The 23,482-nt window shown below is 44.2% G+C and overlaps 1 pseudogene; it reads right to left on the bottom strand.

Annotated features, from left to right (window-relative positions):
- Positions 1-3,130: 3,130 nt before the first annotated feature.
- On the bottom strand, positions 3,131-22,524 carry LOC142803079 (uncharacterized; annotated as a pseudogene).
- Positions 22,525-23,482: the final 958 nt, after the last annotated feature.

Here is a 23,482-nt window from a genome sequence, read left to right as displayed (position 1 = left end):
TGCTGTCGATTGGACAAAAAATTTCTAAGCCGAGATAATGTTGATAAGTCGAGTTTAAGTGCAGACAGCTTAGCTATTAGGCGAAAATGGGCAACTCTGTCAAATGCTTTCGCATAGTCTAGAAAGATGCAGTCAACAATTTTATTACTATTCATGCCATTATGTAAATCAGACGTAAATTCTAATAGCTGAGTATCACAAGATAACGCTTTACGAAAACCATGCTGATTTAGAAAGAAGGTATTTGACTCAAGATGGCTGTATATATGAGAGGTGATGATGTGTTCAAGCAGCTTGCAACAGATGCATGTTAGCGAAATGGGGCGGTAGTTACCGGGTGTGTGTTTGTTACCATCCTTGAATATCGGAATAACCTTTGCTATCTTCTAGTCAGTGGGAAGTTGACCAGAAGATAAAGACTGTTGAAAAATGTGGCATAAAATTTGACTGGAGGAAGTGGATGTGTTTTAAGTACCTTGGAATTAATATTGTCAGCACCACACGATGTAGACAGCTTTAGACCGTGTATAAGTTTAGATATGCCTTCAACAGTAACAATGACAGGAGACATGAAGCAATACTCACGATCGGGGACACAGGGAACCGAAGAAAAGTCTTCATTAGTAAAAACCGAGCAAAGCAACGAATTGAAAGTTGAAGCACACTCAGATGCAGAGACAGGAACATTATCGCTGTTATGTAATGTAACAATGCCACTGCCACGGTCAGGCGAAATGGCACGCCAAAACTTTTTAGGGTTAGTCAATAAAAGTGAAGACAGGTCGGCGAAAAAATATTTGTTTTTCGCTTCGCTAATCGCAAGACAGTAAGATTTTAAACAGTCTTTATACATAGACCATATGACTTAGAAGATGATAACCTTTTAGCTGAAGCATATTACCTTTTCTTTTTATTTCTGAGCGATCTAAGCGATTTATTAAACCATGGGTTGGATTTGTCGTTAGAGATTGTTATTAGTGGAACATATTTATCTATGAGGAGCGCTATAATGTTTCTAAAGTAATTCCAGTTATCCTCAACAGACTTGTTGGTGAATGAGGGAAGAAATGTATTGTGTAGGAAGACATCAAGTTCAGAGTTCATTAGATCGTAATTTGCCTAGCCATAATCCCTGATTACCTTGCGCTGAACACCCGGAAATTTTAGTGGAATATTAATTGAAAACTATTTAGTGGAATATTAATTGAAAATTTAGTGGAATATTAATTGAAATTGTACCTATGGTATGTGGCTCTGTTGTCAGAATAAAATCTAAAATATTAGTATCGCGAGTGGGCTTTGAGACAAGCTGGGTGAAATTGAAGTCAAGACATAGTTCGATGAATTCACTTGACGTACAGTTCGAGGAAGACGTGCGAGACCAATTAATATCAGGAAAATTAAAATCACCGAATAAATAAATTTTTCTGGTGGGAAACAGGTCAAGAGCCCTGGAAATACTTCTGTGAAGCTCAGACACGAAAAGGCGGTCAGAGGACGGAGGGCGATAGCATACGCCCATCAATAATTTTCCAGCAAAGGTAGGACAGGCGACCCAGACTATATCAAGGGGAGTGTCAGTATCGACAAGGAAAGAAGATATAGTTCGTTTCATGGCGAACAGCATGCCGCCACCCCTTTTATGTGCCGGGTCATGGCGATAAATGGAGTACTGATTTGAAGCATGATATAGCTCAGTATCGCATACGTCAGCGTGAAGCCAAGTCTCGGTTAGCAATAGAATATCTGATTTACTGTCCTCGAGATATGAATCAAGACACGTTTCGGTAGCAAACTGCGAATATTAGTAAATGATACTGAAAGTGAAGGAGAACATGAAGTAGACGACTGCTGAACATTAGCACTGCGTACATCGGCAACTAGCTATCTAGCGGTTACTACGGTGTCAGAACAAGTGTCATAGATATATGTAGTATTATCGATACGAAGTTTGTCGACATTTAGTTTGAAAGGACTATTCCGTTCCCTAGCAAACTGAAGCAGTTTCCTGCGCGCTTGCCGTGTTGCTTGCGAAAAATCTTCTCTAATGGAAAAGCCAGTAGTTTTCAGCCGATGAGCACCGGCGAGGATTGCTTGTTTGTCCTTAAAGAACGTAAACATAGCAATTATCAGCCTACACTTGTTTGAAGCAAATTTACCCAGCCGGTGCACACGTTCATATTGAGAACTGGTAGTGGTGATCGTTAACTTATCTGAGCATACGGTGATAATTTTATTTTCAGAAATTTCCCAGCTTTCTTTGTCCTCATCGGGAATTCCAAAAAACAACAAGTTGCACCGTCGCATTCTATTTTCCGCTTCATCACACCTTGATACTACTGCTTGAAGCTGATCAGAAATAAAACCAATAGCACCATCAGCAAAGTTGGATGACAGAGGGGCATTAGAAACCAGCTTTGCTTCCAGAGTGACCACTCTCATGGTCAAGCTTTTGATTTCTTTATCAGTAGCGTCCTGTTTTTCTTTTAGCCCCTTAATTTCACCAATTATTGTATTCTGACCCGCTTCCAGCCTACGCACTGTGTCAAGAACAATTGCGAGTGTTTCCTCGACGCCAGGGCCGGGATTAGATTCAATGTCACCTGAAAGCAACAACAACAACGATGCAAACTTCCGGCGCAGACATGAAAGAAACAGCAATGTACGGAACATCTTATCACGCCGGTCAGGAGGGCACGACACCGCAACAAGGCAGTAATTGCTGCTTTTTAAACAGGAAGCATCTTGGAAGTAACCAACCTGGTAATACAGCAGCGGTAAGCGTCCTTTCCCTTCAACGGTGTCGTGCCCAACTGAATTGGAGCATGGCTGGCTTATATATCTACGTCATGGCTTGCGAGGGCGTCTGGGAGTGAACCATGTTGCCAGATGCCAGTAACCGAGGGAACCAAAAGTGGCCATCTTTGCACCTTCGAATACGGAACTGCCTGATCAAGGCAGCGCGGCCAATGTTCGAGAACCCTCGAAGGCAGGTCACCGAGGAACGTAACTGAGGTGTTGTCTGGCAGGCCGCTGTATCCGGAGTCATATTTTGCGATGGCGTTCACGAGAGAACCGTGTCACAGGCCGCCGGTAGCTGAAGGAACCAGCTCTGACCATCCCTGCACGCTTAGAAGCGGGAGCGGAACTTCATGGCCAAGACTGCACGGCCACCGTACGAGAAGCCACGTCGACCAAGCGCTGATGAACGCAACCTGCAAATACAGCAGCGGTAAGCATCCCATCCCTTCAACGGTGTCGTGCCCAAGAAGTTATTTCTACTGCCTCTAAATAATAATAATAAAGAGAAACTTAACATTACATGCAATTTCCACGATAGGCATATGCGCGCTGATAGCACTAAATACAATAAGTACCCTCTGAATTGGCTGCTGTAAATACCTGTGCTATTTTGAAATTTGGGGATACTATGCTGGTATATACATTCGCCCACGCTTGTAATTTGGTCATTGTTCGAAATGCTGTAATATAAAATGTTTGTCAGCAGAAAATCTGAGAACCATGACTTGACAGAGTCGCGTTCTTTAAAACGTCTGTTACCTGTCCCGAGTTTCGTATCAGGTAAGGTGCATTCATGGTTCATTATTCATCAAGTCTTCCTGCAAAACACTGCAAAAAAAACTTGTCTTCATTGGGTGCACTGGTGTTAGTGCACATGTACGTGGTATCCTACATAAGCTGAGTCTTTCGACAATAACTCATCAGTTGCAATACAGCGCCTGTGTTTGCGTCTTTTTAGGTGGGCATGATTGTGTTTTATTGTATGCTGCTTCATCAAAAGGAAAATAATGACTAGGTTGTCAGCTACCTGCTGCAACAAATAAAAAAAACAAGATGCAACATTTTTTCTTTCAGTACTTCTCTTTCTGCCCCCCACCTCCTGCACACACACGCACACCAGAGCTATAAGCGTCTAAGAAGGAAGAGGGGCTGTTTACGGTTGAGCAACCTGTCATTGCTTATCTAAATGTTTCGGTGTGAGGGGGTTCATTGGAGCAGCGAGGATATAATGTACGACAGGAATCAAAGGTGAACATTCGACATAAGCCTCTCTGTTTTGGATAGAAACTGATGGAATGAGAACTCCAACCAAAATATATTTAAGGAAAAAAAAACCAGATGTTTTGAAGCTGGTCCGGCCTCTTCCTCAGGGGTGAGAGATTGGCTTCAAAACGTCGTTTTTTTTAATATGTTTTGGTTGGACTTTTCTCATTACTTCAATGTACGAATAGAAGTGGGGATGGTGGTAAAAGAAAATATGGCCCCAGTGGCTTTTGCAATACTTCATTAGGCAAAATATCGTCTCTTTTCATCTTGCTGTGTAATCTCCTATAGCCTTCTCATGACTCTCGGCTAAGCTTTGTTTTGTGCTCGGTAGCTCAAGGTGAGGTGAGTTTCTACGAACCTTACCTGCCTTCCAAACCAGTTACTGCATGCAAGCTTCCCCTGAATGGATGAATCTGTGGTTGAAGAACAGGAAAAAGACGCTACCTTTCCTTGCGAGAGCAGGGCTCAGTGGCTTGAAGGGAGGGGGGGGGGAGTGGAGAAAAGTGTTTAGAAGTAGGAAGGAGGAGAAGGTTTGGAAGAACGTGACGGCCATGGCTGCCAGAGCAGAAAGAGAATAGGGGCCGTTGGCAGGGCAGTCCGAGTCGTACGACTTGGAAATGTGGAGCTGCAACCACGTACGCACATACCTATGGCCATTCCCACAAGAATAAAATGTCCTAGATGACCTTTCTTGGGCAAGAATACAGAAAACTAGCTAAACTAGAAAATTAAAATAAATAAACAACCGATAATCCAACCACCGATTGTCACCACAGCTGCGGAAGGAAGGAAAAACGTAATCCGTGACCTCGGAACCAGCGGCTACACAGAGGCATTTATTCGCAGAACACTAAGTATAAGAAAAGACACGGGAAACACGACACCAATGGCACTGCAACAACGCCCCATGTCGACCCAACTTGAGTGCAGGGAACAGCGAACGAAGCACAATGACAGAACGCTGCGACACCACTTGCAACATGTTTGCCCCATACCAGTCCCGAAGGCACGGTGTAGAGCTCGTTGCGATTAGTAGTCTTTCTGCATTCCTTGAAGAGCACAAAGAGCGCGAAAGATTGGGTACGAGAAACTTGAACGTGGAAAACGACCTTGCCATCAAGCCTTTTGCAGTATGGACTGGAAAAATGCAATGATGGGTGAGGGACGACAGGAAGTTCTCACACGCTTCAAAGATGACTATGAATGTGAAAGTGTTTAAATGGGAATGAAAAAAAATCTACAAAAACACGGGCGTTGCTATGTTGTGTCGGTACAACAGAACTGCAGGCCTGTTGGAAAATGATGGCAGCAATATCTCATAAAGAGACTCGAGAATTAAAAGCCTCTCTGATTGCCGAGAGGTAAAAGAATTCTTCGACCACGTTTCAGCTTGAATAAATTTATTTACGCGAGTGATGAAGGTTCAGGTACGGCATGAACGGTGCGTTTCGGCCTTTTTCCTTCTTGAAATATGGCCGCGAGAATTTTCATGGTACCCTAAAGTACGCAGCCGCTGTTTAATTGGTAGCAAACAACATGACAAAAGCCCATGGTCTGTGTCATTGTATATTTTAACAAAACTAGAAATCCAGCCAGATGGCGCATCGCTATCGGGAAATCTTTAGCGCAAACTAATGCTTCCTCATCACGTTCACAAGCACCCATTCTGTCTCTTTCGTTATTCTTAACGTCTTGTTTAGCGCTCACAACTTTCCCAATTGCCACGTTTATTCAAGAAAAAACTGAAGCGGCATCTGAGGGCACAAGCAGTTCAACGCAATAGAGAAAGAGAATGGGTGCTCGATTGCCCACGAATCGTGCTGCTTTCTCGTCTTTGAAGCCACATTAATAATGAATCTGGAGCTTAGCACTTCTTCTCTGTTGATTAGGTACATAATTATAGATCAAGCTCAGTGTAGATTCCGATGTCACGTAATAAAGGTACCTGGAGTGGCACATGCGTCACAACAAGCTGCAGAACCCAATTCCATCCCTTCGTACCGTCATGCTCGTTTAATACAAACGTTTGTAGATTGGATTACAGAAACAACATTAAAAGACCGAAAAATATTTAATTCCTCCGTTCGTTAGTAACGCACTCCTTTATGTATTCTGTTCTTTGGGAGCAGATCACGTGATGAAATAACATAAAGTGCTGTTTCTATTTCACCACACTCAGCAAACGGTGTACTCTACAAACACATCACCTACATTAAACTTCGTGCCAGCACAATGCATATAGTCCTCAATTACATCGCAAAAAAAGGGGGCTTCACGGAAAGAATTTCCTAATGCTTCGTTATATATTCGAACGTCAAATTTAAAAATAGCACCACCATTAACGGGATTGACTCTATGGCCGAATTTCACTGCAAAAAGCGCTTGAATAACTGCACCTTATATGTATGCAATATACATTGCATGAGGTTTTAGATGTGTGGTGACATCATTAGTTCAGGTTACATTGTTTTAGTGTAGAATTAGCTTTTTAGTCACGTTTACTATGCCTTTTAATGTTAATATTTCATCTCATCGGTCATTTCAACATTCTTAAATTAGAGTTATGAATAGTTGATATCCAAGCATTTTTTTCAAATATATATGACTGGTGTTTATCAAAAAACCTAGAATAAGTTCCGGGGAGGGAGAGGTATGAACAGTTTTATCATTGGAAAAATAAAGTTTTTGGCTTTACAAGCCGGAACGTCAATGCGACAACAAGGCACGCCATAGTAGGAGGTTTTAAATATTCGGAACCATGGGTCGGCAAAATAAATGGAGCCTACAAAGACTCGCTCAGTAAATGTGCTTTTATCTTAGGACTCGATATAGGGCCCAGCCTATAGCCTGTATTTTGGTCACATATAGGTGACTAAAAATATTTTTCTCTGCAAAAAATTTCCGCAATAGACTGCTTTCAATGGAGTAAATCATCCCGACATTTTTCGAATACACCAAAGATAGCCGCCAAAACGCCTTGGACGTTTGGCGTGGAATGACAGATGAAACTTTACGTCGATACCTATCACTTTTCGTCTCCACTGTCTCTTTCCAGGTCCGTGTTCTTCCTTTCTTGACATTCAACTTCACAGTAATTTAACAAATCCACATTATATTGGTTCTATAGAAGAAAATAGCTTGTGGTATACACATCTTAAATAAAACTTGGCCGTGCACTTACGCCCCATCTCACTGTTTTGTATCAATCATTTCGCCGTTCTCATCTTACTTACCTTATTGTCACGTGGTTGCGACGGCAAATAATATGGTACTTGGGTTGCTCAAGACGACACTTTTTATTTCGTGTATGTGCCTAGAAAAGTACAATGTACTAGAAATTCCTGCTTTACGCAGATAGCGGTGATCAGAGCATTGGTCGTCAGTAATATGATTTGCGCGAAGGTACGTCGCCATATGTACCCGTGGCATCGAACATCATCCATATTGTAGATGTCTCAAGCTTATCAGAAGATTCTAAAATAATCTAGAATTTCGCAGACTGCCAAGCATGCTTTGCGCAAGGCAATTGATTATTATGAGGTGTTTGACGTTTCAAAACCACCATATGATTATGAGAGATGCCACAGTGGAGGAATCCAGAAATTATGACAACCTGGGGTTCTTTAACATGCACCCAAATCTGAACACATAGGCCTACAGCTTTTTCGCCTCTATTGAAAATGCAGGCGCCACAGGCGGGATTCGATCGCGCGACCTGCGGGTCAGCAGCCGAGTACCTTAGCTACTGAACCACAATGGCGGTGTCTTTGCGCAAGACAGTGACATAAAAATGCAAGCGAAGTGGCAGTATAATAATGTTGCGATAAAATTTCAGCAGATGCGACAGGCTCCACTGTGGATGCTATTTTCATACAGAACCGTCAGCGGGTAGCCATGCGTTGCTAGGTGGATCGACGTCTTTGGGTATTTCGAGTAGGCCAAGTTTCTACCTAAAACATCCGCGTGACGACAGCACTCACGTTGACTGTAAACTTTAGCGAAACGAAGTGCACGCTTCGGATGGATAATATGCATATTATTAAGAAGCTGTTGTGTATTCCTCAAAAGTTGAGAACATCAATGGTCGAGCGAACCTTCACTATCAAGTGCTGGATGAAAGGAATATATCTATGTAATGTTTACAGCCAGCCTATAGACCGCAACTGACGGTGTGGGCCGACATCACTCCTGTAAGTCTATATATTTAGGGTTGTATCCATTAAAGTAAAAAGTAACTAAATACGTTACTCGTTACTCTAATAAAAAAGGGGAACGTTTCAGGGCTCCCCGTTCTATATATACATAAAAAAGGTAACGAATTACCATTACCGTAACCGAAAAAAAAACATAACGAATGTTACCTCTGCCGTAGCTCCGGAATCATCAGTTTTAATCAACGTGTCTTTGCTGCAGAAACCAACAATGAGAATTTTTTAAATTTCAAATTTATGTTTCAAACATACTAACCCAAGCAAGGATTATACTCAATGTTCAATAAACGAGAATTATTTGTACAAATGTGCTGAACCTTAGCAATGTTATATAGAGCCTTAATTACGCCTGCCGATGTGAAGGCTTCTGACTCTGCAGTGACCCAGGGTGAAACCATTTTTTTTCATTGGAGCATTATACACAAAGTGAGGTTCGATATTCTATGGTATTCACAAAGAAACTATCATTGAACTCTAAAGAAATTTACAACAATCAGCCTTTTCTCGATCCTTCAGCACCTTCAATAAAGTATGTCGAAATCGGTACTGTTGGTCCTAGCAACCGAAATGGCCCGCCGAGCGCCAGTAGGCAATCACGGAGACCTACGGAGACCTACATTGGTGCCTTTTTATTGGGGATGGGGGAGCATTGGGAGATGTCTTGGGGAGGAGGAGGGACACTTGCAAGTTTGTGGCACCAGATGTGGCTTGCAGACGCGTAAGTCTAGAAAAATCCCGAAGGGGGACACACATCTTGCAATAGCAACCATTTTTTTTTAATATTTTGCAGGTTTTATTTTTGTTTATATAAGAAATTAAATCATGCCTTGAAATCAAATTGACAAACGAACATAGGTTCCCAGCACTCGTAATTGCATTATTCTATTGAGTCTTTTCCGGAACCAGTCGAGAGTGGCAGTTGCGATTTCAATTGTCTCACACACCTGATGGGTATTGAGCACGTGTACACGCTCCAAAAAAAGAATTAAAAAGTTGAATGTTTTATACATGCTTATCAAGCATTCTTATTTGTGACGTTGTTAAGAGAAATTTTGATGGGACCCACTTGCAAGGGGTGTCCCCTTCCCCTGATCGAGCACAAAGGGGTCGGGGAGTGAACGTTCTCTGCAGGCGTGGTCAACGGGCGTCCAGGTCATGACCACTATAGACTGTGCATCTGAGAAAATATTGCATTTGCTCTCATCTTCACATATGGCCATCGACAGGTTTTTGTCTTGGGGATAAGGAAACCCTTCTTTCAACTTGTATCATGGCTGAGGGAGAGGTCATGTTGCTGTCGCTAGAGGGGGTAGAAGTGCTGGTGCAGCTTGAAGGGGTCAAGTGCCCCTTTTGCACCACGCTTATGCCTACACTTCATTCATTGAACACAACGGTGTGGACTAGTTGACTAAATTCACAGATTTGTTTTCTTCCGCATCTTATACCACGACATAACACATTCTCTTATTGTGAAAAGTAGGTATTTTGATTCGTTTGAAGGAAAGTAACATTCAAGGCATGGCAGGTACTCAAAAGAGCGGTTTCCTGCAATCGCAATAAGAAAACTCGTAGCAGAGGTCCTTCTTTTTTCGTGCAGCGTACAATGTAAAAATGAGATTCAATTCGGAAAAAGCGAACTGAGTGACGTGCTTGCTCAATGTTCAATGAAAGAAGGTTTTATGAAGTATGACGTAGCCAACAACAGAAACAAACTGCCGCATCTTAAATTAAAAAAAAACAAGCAAAGTGCTGCACATTCGTGGTAGAACATCGACATAAATTGAAATATGCGTTTTTTATTGTGAAAGCGAAATAAAAACTATTTTACAAAACGCTTTGCATTCATCGTGATGTCGACACATCTTTGTAGTGTCATTAGTGCTACTTGGATGAAAATCCCTGAATTACAACTAATTCAGCAACCTCTGGCAGAGGAACCTTTTTAGAGAGAGAAACGAGAAAAAAGGAAGGCAGGGAGGTAAGAACCTTTTTGAATTTTTGAACCTTTTGAATTTTTAGTTTCGGTTTCCGCGCTGCCGGCACCGCCGCTGCCCATGAAAATTGGCCGCGCGCCACCGCCGATGAAATAACCGGCGCGCGCCGACGCCGCCGCCGCCGACTCTGTACGACACCCACGCCGCCGCCGGTCGAAATCGCCTCGGCGCACACCTCTACGAGTCATACCACAGAACACCTAACATACTTTTCTATTCTAGTCACTTAAACCAGGTTAGGGTGGCTAGAATGGCCCCATTCTAGCCACCCTAACCAGGTCCTCTCTACAGAACAACTTCTAAGAAACTCTATGACCCATGAATAACCTGTGTCACTTGTCCTGACACATAAACATTTTAAGTAATCACATATTTCATCTTGTTTTTGTTCTAAGTGCATGATCTGTTTTTATAAATTGATTATTTCTTCGTGAATGAAATAGTTTTCTGTCAGTGTATAATAATTAAAATTGTTGTATCTTGATTTCTTGTTTTTGGATCTTCGGGGCTACTTGTATGAGTTACCTAAGTTACGTTTGGCTATTTTTGGGCTACTATTGACCCTGAACATGGTGGGTTGCTTTCCGAGCTCCTGGCAACCCCGTCCATTCCATGTGCGCGCCCTGCGCGCGCCGAAGTCCAATGCGCCGGCGCTGATCCGCACGCCAAGATGAACTTTGCTGTGTTGTCTCTGCACCTCTGTGCGCGTGAGTTATGCTGATATTGCGGCCGCGAATGCCTAGGCAACACAAGGTGCCCAACTGCATCGTCAGACTTCCTTCACCACGCAACTAGAGCAGCAATCATGGCGGCAACAAAGAGTGCGTCGACTTCGCTACGCAACGTGAGGCGGTGGTCAGGTTTGTGTGTGTATGCTGCATGTACATCTTTTACCGTGTGTCTAGTACTTACAGCATTCTTGCCCATCAACAAGAAGAGTGCGGCGTCACCGGCTAGCGGCGCCTGCATTTTGATAAGCTGTCGTGTGTCGGGAACATGCAGTTGTCGTAGTAAGCGCGTTTTGATTTTGGTCCCACGTGTTGCTCAAACCTTACTCGCGAGAGATCTATCGAACTTTTAAGCAGGAAATTGCCAAGGAAAGGAACTATGATAATACTCTGGGTAGTTCTCTACTGTTTGAGGCTTGGACGGGAGTATTGTGAACCAAGACATATCGGGCTAAATACGAAGGGGTAGACACGGTATGCAGTGTGTGTGGAGAGGAAGAAGAAACTGCCGAACACTTTATAATGTTCTGTAAAGGGCTTCACCCTATGGTTCAGGATGGTGGCGCGGAGTTTTTCAAAGCACTGGGGTTTAGGGACAGGGATGGCAAAATAGAATTTAAGCGGGTAGAATTACCTAGAAGGAGGTTATCTGGTTGGTGGCTAAAGTCAAGGCACGAGTGAAAATTAAACCCTTCACTGCAAAGTATGAATCCTCAACCTCACTATTTAAAAGAAAAAAAATCTAGTTTTTGGTTGAATAATTATTACGGCTTGGTGGCGCCAGCCACCGCCCGATCTAAAGGGTACAGCCATATGCATCCATCCATCATCATGGCGGCGGACGGTAACAGCTAGGCGTTTTTCATCTGCGGCGCATAGGGGCTTGTCAGTCGAGAGTCGTTAAATGTCCTTCCATCACGGAGGAAGGAAAAAGGTAAGGAGAGGGCATGCCCAGCCGGCGCAGGGCGTAAAAAATGTGGCGGAAATGACATCATGGCGGCCATATTCACTAGGCACAATGGCGGCGTTGTTATGGTTACGTGTTGCGCAGTGAAGCTGGTCTAGCAGTGAGCGGCCGCGGCTGGCGGCGGAATGTGTGCCTCCCCAGGTCTCGTGCTGAGCCGTGGCGGACAATATCTGTGCTCTGCGCCGCGTTATTGGTTACGCAGTGTTCGTCTGGCTGTTACATTACTCTTAGCAACGTTTACAAATCTCTTTGTCCATCACGGGGTTTCAACAGTGCGTAGAACAAGTGCATATCCATGTGTCGTGCGGCGGATGACGCGGATGAAGCAGTTAGTGTTCAGCGAAATGGCGTTGGGCACCATGACGAAGCTGAATGACGACGAACGCGTTGCAGGTCAGTGACGGTTGAGCAGTGCTCCTGCTTGTGACAACGGACGACGCTGCTAAGCCCAGCAAGACGCCGTGAGGACCATGTGCACATACGTAGTTTCGTGTTGTGTGTGTACAGTAACAACTTGCATGTGCGTATTAAAACACCTTTTCTGTTCCGCTTGGTACACTCTCCACCAGCATTGCGTGTAATCTCAACGTAACAGCAACCACGTTCAACTGTCACTAGCACCGTGCTCAAAGTCACCACGGTCGCAGAATGCTGACGCAGGTGAGTTTCGCGCGGAACACGGACACAGTGGCAGGACGCTGCGTCAGTCGCGTGGCGGAATGCAACCGTAGAAGGCGCATGACCGATCGTGTTGTCTGTGCAGTTGCTGAAGTAATAACGTGAAAGCACTCGCCGTTGTCGGTGCATCTAGCGCGCGTTCTCTCGTAGTTGCTTCGTTGTCAGCGAGCTGTTACTCTTTGTTATTACTCGGACGAAGCGATTTCGCTGAAAGTGTCCAGCTGGCTCAGAGTGATGAGCCCAGTTTCATTAGTTTCGGATCGTCACGACACACGCGCTGCGCAGCCCACGTGCTTTCCGAGCCGGAGAGGGAGTCGCGCCTTCTGCTTCGCATTCATATGTAAACAAGAGAGGAGAATTTGCCTACTCAATATGGCCGACTTCCGGCTTCATCGCGGCTTCACAACGAGTGACGTCAGGGCCTCTCCTTACCTTTTCCTTCCTCCGTGCCTTCCATAATTTTTAAGGTAGGATGGATGGATGAATGGATGGATCGATGGATGTGGCTGTACCCTTTAGATCGGGCGGCAGCTAACGCCGCCTAGCCGTAAAACTTAGTGAACTAACCATTACAGTTATCTTTTTTTTTCCTTTAAATAATGAAGTTTAGGATTCGTACTTCGCAGTGAAGGGTTTAATTTTCACTCGTGGCGTAGCGACATCTGCCGCGCGCGCCACCTAGAAAGTTCCTGTAGCAGACGACGCCCAGCTTTAAGCACGGCATTCAGCTGTTGGAAAAATATCTGCACATGCCAGGAAATAACAGCTACTGATGCCTGACTGTGATGAAGGCCGAAATAAGGGCCCAAAATGTTAAAGCTGTGCCTTTATTTCAAATAAACATTGAAAAAGAGAGCGGAAAAAATGTTTGATCGCCTAGATTCGGCATGTTTACATCTTGTTTATTCGCGTTCGTATTACATTGCGTTTTTCAACCTAAATTAGCTGCATATAAATAAAAAAAAGGAAGGCGCATTGATTCGCTTTCATTTCACAAAATAGTCGAAGCCCTTCACGGAAACTAGCCGGGACCGAAGATAACCTGAGGCGAGTTTACCCGCGGCTGCCCATGGCGCCTGCCTTGGTAGCTGTATTGGCCGTACCTTGACGACTGCGGGCGCTTAATCCGATTGCTCTCCGCCTTTCTTGCTCGAAAGTGTGCTGTGTACATATAGCGGTCACTTCGGTCGAACAATGCATCTGACAGCCATCTGGAGTGAAAAAATTTCGACATGGCGTTGCTGAAACGCGATCCTTGCTGAAAGTAAACATCCTGCGCAAGTGTGTGGAAGCTAAAATTTGGTGGAAACGCTTGCGCTAACAGTCTTCTTCTCACTGCGTGCGGCGATTGCCCGACCACTTGAGTGTCTTTTGCTATTCTGTGCTACGAGTCAACGCAAGCGTCACGACATTCCAAAGCGGCGTGTCATTGCCAATCGTCGAATTTGTTCGTGTTGCAAACGCGACCTAACCGCGCGGAACACCATGGTGGAGTTAAATTTCTTCGACAAAGCTTCTTGTGTGCGCGTGTGTGAATGCGATTGTATTCCTGATATAAGCAACGTCGGTATGTAACCTTGAATCACTGCGTGGATTTTTAATAGTGTGTTTATGCTTTTTTGATTTGCCTTTGTGCCTCCCTGAAGCGCACAAGCTTCTCAAGAATTAAAGATCCTTAAGTGAAACGCCCGCGAATTGGCCGAGTTATTGTTGCACTTTATTTTGCTGGCGATTTTATATCGCTTCTGATGTTTTTCCTATGTTAGTTTGCAGCTTGGTGCTTTTCATCAGTGAAATAGCATTGCTGCTTATCGAGACATTTCGTTTAGTATTCGATTGTGAGGGTAACCTAAGAGTAACAGAGTAGACAATAATGTACTTTATGATATAGTTCAATTATTTGGTGGCCAGTAGCTGGGGATATGGGGTATTTATTTATTTATTTAAGAAGATACTGCCTGTCAGAATGCCATACTTTAGGCAGTGGTGAGCGATACATATAGGAAATATACAGTGATGGCCAGTGGCTATATGGTATTTATTTATTTAAGAATATACAGTTAGTCTGAATGCCATACTTTAGGCAAGGGTCCGTGATACAGTGGGAACAACACAATTCAGAAAATACAGTGATGGCCAGTTGCAATGGCTATTTGGTATTTATTTATTTATTTTAGAACATACAGCCAGTACGAATGCAATACTTTAGGCAGGATCAGCAATACAATGGGAATGACACAATACAAGAAATAGACAATGTGTATAGAACATTATGAAATATAGAACAGATCATAATGTAGGAACAAGAGTATTATTTGTTTAAAACGAAAGCCTGAATGATACACAAACCCAAACAAAGTTTCATAATTTCACACAATTGTCACTACACGAGCAGTGCAGTAACAGCAAATACCACTTATTTACCATAACGGCTTGACATATACACATGCCGCCTTGCAGGAGCTGAACAAAGTTTTTCATCCATCCATCCATATACACATGCAGCACAAAAATATAATGACACTAAGTTGTACAACTACATAAGGTTATGCTTGCAGACAAAAGCTGCGGCACGTGCCACCCACAATGCAAAGTACAGAGTAATGCAGGTACTTACTAGTATATTTAATTACACATTCAATACGAGAAATACGCTTAGGATGTGCTTCCAAGTGAACAATAGGACATGACACGAAGCTGACACTGAACAGTAAGGGTAGCTTAAATAACTATTAAAATGCAAAAACAAAGAATAGCACACTTACAGTAGTACAAGAGGCATCATACATTTTACACAAACTTTTCTACCAGTACTACCTAATGCTACCTGCAGCAACATGCATTCCAATGCTTCGGCTACCACACTTTTGTGAGCTTTGAATTTTTGTCATAAGGAGATGGTTCTTATTTTTTACGAGGATTGAGATTCTAGTTAAACGTGGCAAGGAGTTTGTCCGATATGCAGTGGCATGTAGGGAAGCAATTGCCCAAGTACAGGGAACTTTGAATGGTACTCTGAAGTTTAGATGCAGAAACTCTGTTTGCAATCAATGCATCTTCATTTAAGCGCACACAATTTTCAGCAGCCTCTATTAACTGCAAGACAGCTGGTGATGGGACTGTCAATGCCGGCTTCTCTTTGTTGTAGCACTTCAGCATTGTGAGCTTGTTTCCCTCGGCTGAGCTTGTGATCGTTTCAACACAGGCTTGACAGGAGTTTGCCTTCTTGACTTGTGCAACAACATAACCAGCAAGGAACTCCAAGGATTCATGTTATAAGTCTTGAATATCAAGGAGGTCAGACGGACGAACAACATACATTTTGCTTTCATTTGGTTTGTTGTCATCGGCCATGCCAGTCAAGAGAAAGCAGTCTTCAGTGTAGCTGCCGTCCTTACTTGGCCTCAGAAACTGGGCCATCGTAGCAGCTCGAAGTGAAAACTTGATTTCAAGTACACGAGGCACCGGTTTCTTACACCTTAGTGTAGAGAAAAGATTCTCTATGGCATCTTGGCCGAACCTGCTCAGGAGCAGAAACTTAAAGTTGTACTTTTCAAGAAACAGTGCCTGCAGTAGCAACACTGATGTTGTCGCTAGGATAACGCCAGTCTGCACTGGTTTCCAGGTGGCTTTTTTCTCATCCCCAATACATATTTTTTCAAAAAGTGCAATTGTTTCTTCAAGAAACTGAAGGGCCTTTCCATACTCAACATCATCAAAATGGCTCAAAACCAGTGTTGTTGTTCTGTAAGTCATGAGTCTAAACCATCGAAACATCATCTTAAGAAACCATGCAGTTGTCAAGGCTGGTTTATCAAATGTTCTATTATCTACAAGCAAGCCTACTGCAGCAGCAGTGTCGCTGTTGATAAGGCTGAATGCTGGCCCCACCTTCATTTTATCATAATGGCTGGGGTCAACTGAAGAAGTCTAGCTCTGCATTGCTGTCTATCTCGACAAGCTTCTTTTTAGGCTCGATGTGTATTTAATTTCCCGGCAGATTGTTTTTTTTTTTTTTACTACTTCTTCGGGCAAGTATATTTTCTGGCCCTTAGTTAAGTGGCTCCTATGGTTCTTAAGGAGATGAGGAACGTCAGCCATGAAAAAAGTTGCCTAGATGCATCACATGGGTGGGGACACGAGGTTTTAGGCTTGCTGTGCTTGCCTACAATTATACCAAACAGTTTCCAGACGGCTTGGGTCCCCTCTCCCATGTCTGTCACCACAACATCTACTTTCAGGGAAATTGCCTCACATGCTTTTATGATGACAATGATTATATCCTTAACTGTTTGGCATGGAATGAATTTTCAGTCAAATGGTAAGGAACTGTTTGCTTCCAGCGGGTTGTTATCCCACTGAGCATAAATACCAGCCCATGAGTGGCCAAACAGTCGGGTGGCAGTGTTCCGTCTGCAAGAGGTATAGTTGGGGCTCCAAGCACTGTTCCCGAGGATGGGTTGTACACTAAGCCTGGTGCAAGCTGCATCTCATCGAGCATTAAAGTGGCTTGCCGCTCCTCTGGTGACATGAGGCTAACCTATGGAGTGGAAAGATTTAGTTAGGCGATGCAAACAGCGGTGCTATGGTAACAAGACAGGTCAAGGGTTATGGGGACCTGTCTGTGCACTTACCTTTAGTGTGAGAGACGCCATGATGTCCTCCAGCAAACCTGGTGTGATCTTGTACCCTTCCAAGTGACGATGTAGGGTGCGTTCTGTTGGCAGAGGTTGTCCAAGCTCCCTGACTGAGTCATAGCCACGTGCTCCACGGGAAAGTCTCATTTTCAATGCCTTTGTAACAGTCTTCTTAGTCCATCGAGTCCCCTGCATTGTTGCCATCTTCAGACATTTAATTTGGTCTTCATTCAAGTATTTGTTTAGTCCTGCGACAAGGCGCTTATTTGCAGTTAGTGCCTGGAAACGCTGCCTCTGAGCAAGTTGAAGCTTCCGTTGCGTCGCCTGAAGTTCAATTTCAAGCTGGGCCACCCTCTTCTGTACAGCTGCTTGTATCAAGTGGCCTGAAATAGTGCACCGAAATTAGGTCTAAAGCAGTTGTCAATGCTAAACAGGCAAGACCGGGGGCTAGGTGGTGCTTCATATTGAAGATGTCACGCTGATAGAGAAAGCGCATGCACGGAACAGCTTGTTTGCTGTTCTCTGTATGTGTATTCTTTATCAGTGAGGTATCTCCCCTAGTTTTAAATATCATTGTCAAGAATGCGTTGCTGACAGCAAATGACCTGCATGAGAGCAGGGAAGCGCAACACAAAAACATCAGATAAGCGCAGGAATATCTAACATTCCCGCATGTTTCTTTTCCCTTGTTCCCTTCATGCAGTTCATTTTCTCTCACTCTGCACGAGTTGCACACAAATCGGTACTGTTACGGGTATAATGTATTGCGATTTACGAAACAAAGGGCCTCGAAGTAGCATGGAAACTTGCATTGAAAGAAAGGTTGTGTCAGCTTCCGTAAGTACGTCGCTATGCGCAAAAGAGGCATTGAATGATGGCACACAAAAAAATTTGAACAAAACTGTTTAACTCACCAGCCTGTGTACTTTCTGGCTGGAATGGAGCAGGGATCTGTAGGTCTAGTTGCATATCAGGAACATCTGCGTAGAGCACAAAGCAAGTTGACAACCAGCAATCGTTGAAACGAAAAGTGGGCGCAGGCCTATCTCTGAGCGGTACAACCAAGCAGATAGCATTGCCTGCACCTCCGCACTCTAATCAACAGCGCACGCTAAGCTCTACACACGACGCAATACAGTTTTTTTTCCCCTCACCCGACCTCGCATGTTTTCAGGCACCGCACATGTGTGGTGTTTCAACGATTAATTTCGAGGGGGGGGGGATGTCCTCCCCAGCCTGAGCGCAAGGGGCGTCGGGTGGCCCTCCCAAGATTTACGCTACTGCTGGCGGCTGCCCGTTATCCTGAAACATGCCCTGGAAATTAAACAGACATGGGAGAGATGAAGCACCCTTTTTCGAGAGGCTTCGGATTAGGGCTATCTTTGACGGCAGCCAAAATGTCACGCAAGCAGACAAGCAACTACGCTTACCAATATTAAGTGCTATCCGCAGGGTAATGTCTGCAGTAAAAATTGCATGGTAAAATAGTGTTAACGCCGATGTATTTATTGCAAACTAGCACAGCCTGTGCACCTTTGCATCATTCTGTCACACGAACCAGTTGAAGCATTTCCGATGGAGGCGGAAATCTTGTAGGCCCGTGTACTCAGATTTGGGTGCACGTTAAAGAACCCCAGGTGGTCAAAATTTCCGGAGCCCTCCACTACGGCGTCTCTCATAATCATATGGTGGTTTTTGGACGTTAAACCCCACAAATCAATCATCGAACCAGTTGAACTTACGAAATTCGCAGATGTCAAGACCACCAGGATACTTTGGCATCTGTCTGTAAAAGTCCACAAAAGTGAGAGGGGGCAAATAATTTTATTGACCTTGGTTAGTTTGGAGTTATCAAGAGTACCCCAGGCATATGGCATTCATTTGGCAGGTGCTATTCTTAACAGGCTGATGGCAGAACTTAATCAGAGACCACAGCTTCCTTGCGGTTTCCTTGGTGATCCCAGCACATGGCCTGAAATGAAGATGGCTGTGCTGTGAAAATATAGTAAACATACTATGCAAAAATAAATGAGGTGAATAAAATTTTGATTCAGGATGACAGCAACAGTTGTGGCCATTGATGATGAACTTCAAGAAAAACAAGCTTTAACACTATCTCAAAATTGTTAGAGATAAATGCATTTCATCACATTAATGTAGTGTTTTTTTATCAACTATAGAAAGGGGGCCTTATTCAAAAAAAAAGAAATGAAAAAGGAAAGAACCTATGTAGCCGAGTGGCTGAAACCCTTTTTCACACAGTGTAACATTTTCTATCAAAATATTAGCAATAAAGTTCCCAGAAAACATGCTCTCACCAGTGGAGCCACTCTAGGCATTGGTCGCAGCAAACCATACTAGTCTGCCCATCGTCGATAAGCTCGAAAAGGCCACAACTCCACAGCCCTTTCTCCTTCTTTACAGCAACTATGAACAAAAAAATAAAGATTTTCAAAACAATGAGGCATTGAAAATGTTACAATAACTTACCCGAGGAAGTTAAAAGGGCCCATGCAATAGGACTGAAGTATTTTTTTAGTTAAGGCAAGGATACTCTGCAGTCTATCAGAGCACTGGGGAGGACTTCAGGATGAACTTCCAGGTCATGCTCCTGTAAGATGTAGGCACCATCTAGCACTCTTGGGCACAGGCCGTCACCAATGAGGCCAAACAATATCACTGGGGAGAAAGTGCAATGAAAAAAAATCAGTTAACGCAAACACAGTGCCTAGAATAAATGCAAGCTTCAATAGCAGAATGCAATCTTCCTTACATTGTGTTTGCGACTTCTCAGACAGCTGCTTAACTGGCACTGGTCGGCCATCATCTTGTTCGCTCAGTCGCTTTAACCTGCTTTGCAGCACCCGCTTGCTTGGACAGCCTCGACTCTTCACTAGGGGGAGTTTTATCTCGTTTACTGAGCTAGATGCGGTGCCCTCTTGGTTCGCAGAGCTTCTAGTCTCACTGCCGCTGATTGAGGGTCCCACAGAGCACTTTTTGTTCGCAGAGCTTCCAGTGTCATTTCCGCTCATCGAGGGTCCCTTTGATGACGCTGGCCTGACTCTGGTTGAGCAGCTTCTGTGCTCCATCAATATGCAGCGTATCTCCAGAGCCTACACCTTAGCAAGTGGAATTTTCTGGTGCTTGCACCTCGTCTTTTTCACGATTGCTCAGTGTCACCTCTTCTTGCCTTAGCCAGGCTGTGTTCAGACTCTAAGAAACTGAGTCGTGCCGCAAAGACGTCTGGCTGGGAGTCAGCCAGATTGTCTGCAATAGCTTTCAGCGTCCTCATTGCGTAATTGAAACGTTGGTTTCTATGCATTTTTTGAAAAGGAAGGCCCTGGCATTGACATAACTTGCACTTTCGCAGAGCTGCCCGTCGTGGACTCCAAGTTAGCATCAACTTCTTCATGGTTCACTGCAGTGGTTCCAAGGAACTCCACCTGATATGATTTGAACCATCGCCTGCTGACAGCTTCCTCCAGACATGGCTTTATGCTAAATTTAGCACGAACGGCAAGCATGTGCTGGCAAAGCAGCCTCATCCTTTTGTACGTGGTGCAGCTGCATGAATGTTTTTCAAATGAGACATCGTGCCAGACATCACTGGATGTAGAAAAAACGGCATAGCTGTGCGCTGATAACTTTTTAACCTCTCGAGGTTCATCGTGCAGTTTCACCAGCTCACTGCTCAACAGCTTGCAGGCGTACGGTGTGAGGACTTGGCGACACTGCTCCTGCACACCTTCATGTCCTTCATCGCTATGAAAGTCGCAGGTCTTTAGAAGGATGGTTTTCTGATGTGCTGCGTGTGACAAGCTTGTGGATAACTTTAAGAGGCCACGAAGAGCTTCATGAAGCTTTGAAGACTATGAGAGAACATTTTTTGTCTTCGCGTTGTGCGATTCAACATGGTTGTTGGTATTGTTTCCTTCTGTAAACTCTTGATCGCAAAGGTGCTGTACCCACATCTTGGTGACGTTTGCCCAGTTTTTAGTGAAATAGCTGGTGGATTCTGAACTGGCATACCTTTCGAATTCAGCTTTTGCTTCATCATATTTCTGTAGTGTGGGAGCATGCAGCATTTCACTAAAGCTGGCTAACATTTGATTGCGTTCATCAGGTGACTTTCCGAGCTGTGCAGCTGCAGTTTGAAAGGCTTTCTTCGCATGAAATTCGCACAGTTGTACAACTGGGGAACCTGGGAAGGCTGCTTTGACGGCGTTCACTTCCGTAAAATCTTTGTCTATAACCACAACTTTTGTACTAAAAAACGTGTCTAAAAGATGTGTCACAACATACTGCTGCTCAGATGCCACAAATGCATAGGCGACGACATGACTCAAACCGGATCCATCTTGTACAACCATTACAAACAGAGGCATGCGCAGCTTGTTGGTCCGGTATGTTGCATCAAGCAGGACAACTTCCGGGAAGCACTTAAACGCCTGCTGCTTGTGCGGAGTTTGGAAAAACAGGATCTGTAGTTCCTTGTTTTCATCTGATATGGGAAGCACTTTTGCACCGTACTTTGCTTTCAAGTTGTTCATCTCCTGCAGCAACTGGATCGCCTCATTCTCTCCTCGCCGCGCACACTTCAGGTTCTGTATATCCTTGGCGATTCCTGCTTTCCCTGCACAAACATAAATTAAAGAGAGAAATAAATGACAAATCTCGCAGAACGAAATTCTTACCAGTTTCCTGTCGCAGCTTGTCCACGGTGAGGCTAAGTCGAACATTCAGCTTTATTAGGGGTCGAACGAAATTGACCTCCTCCTCGTTCAGCTGGCGACACTCTGAGTACGCCCGGGCTCACCTCGTGGTTGTGCTCTAAGTTGACAACCGTGACCTTTAGCAGTTGGCTGGCCCGGCGCGCCGTTATGATAATTTTGGCTGGGCAGTCCTTCTTCATAATCCTAGGAGAAATCTTTTTGAGTTTCACAGTTCCCGCTCTGACCTCATGGCTAAGGCGAGAGTGGAGGTGGTGGAGGCGCTTACCTTTGTTGCAGTCGAATTCCAGTCCCCGTCTTTCTCACGACACCTCAGTGCTTGCAAACATAAGTTATGTTCGCGAATTTTAACTTTGAGTCAAGCTTAGTTAGACTGGCAGCTAGCCGAGAATTCACAACGTCCACAGTCTTGCTTGCCCTTTGTGACAAAAAGAGTGTTTGTAGCGACTTGAAAGTCTCTGAATGCTCGATAAAACTCAACGTAGCTGTCAAACTTCGCACCAACATTCATGTCGTTTTCGAGACTGGCACGCTGCTTCGCGCACAGAAAAGGGGACCGTTGCAGACTACAGATGCTCACCCAAGGGACCGAGGCACGTACGTGAATGAGGAGGAATAAGTGAAGGCCACCGACTGGGTCTGCACGCTACTAACGCTACCACCAGAGAACAACTGCTACTGCTGCTACCACACTATCACTATCACACTGCACAACACACACCACCACGTGAGCGCCATGTCAGCCATGAGCTAACGTGACCCGGCGCTAGATTGCGTTAAACGCCGCGTCGTCCGTACAGCCTTTTCCCGTTTGCGCGCACGACTTTCTGCGTGCAGCATTGTGCTTTGGTCCCACGTGTTGCTCAACCCTTACTCGCGAGTTGGCACATATGAGCGCCCATTTTAATAAGGTTGTAAATTGGATAACTTGATGAAACCGCATGTTAGTGTTTGACACAACAGACGTTTACGTGCCCAGCGTTGTGGTAAGCAAAATACGCACGGCGCGGCGACCTTTTGTCCTGCAGAATTATCCCGACAGGTATTCATTGTTTTTTGAAGAAAGAGACCATTATGGACCATAAAGATTTGAATGTGTAAGCCCGTCAGTTTGCAGATGTTTTAGGAGAAACTTTTTTGGAACAACGTCAATACATTTGAAAATGGATGTGCGTATGTTTCCTTGCGGATGTGATTTGCTGAATCTAAGTGAATGATCAGGGCACTGCACCCTGCGCAAGTTTTGTCAATAAATATTTCATAACCCCTTTGCTGGAGGACCTTTGGAAAGATTGTGGATCATGCCAAAATTGTTGATGGGATAAAGCGCAGTGATGTTCGTAGCCATTACACGGTCGTGTTGCTAGGTAATAAGAGTCTATCCAGGCTATCTGCAGTTGTTTCATAAGTAAAATGAATAAACATGTGTTGTAGTGAAGCTAAGTATTGTGTTGTGTCACTTAAAGTAC

Source organism: Rhipicephalus microplus, chromosome 3 (assembly GCF_043290135.1).
Source record: "Rhipicephalus microplus isolate Deutch F79 chromosome 3, USDA_Rmic, whole genome shotgun sequence".
NCBI classification, from domain to species: domain Eukaryota; kingdom Metazoa; phylum Arthropoda; class Arachnida; order Ixodida; family Ixodidae; genus Rhipicephalus; species Rhipicephalus microplus.
Note: the sequence above shows the minus strand (reverse complement) of the source record. Positions and strands in the feature narration are given on the sequence as shown.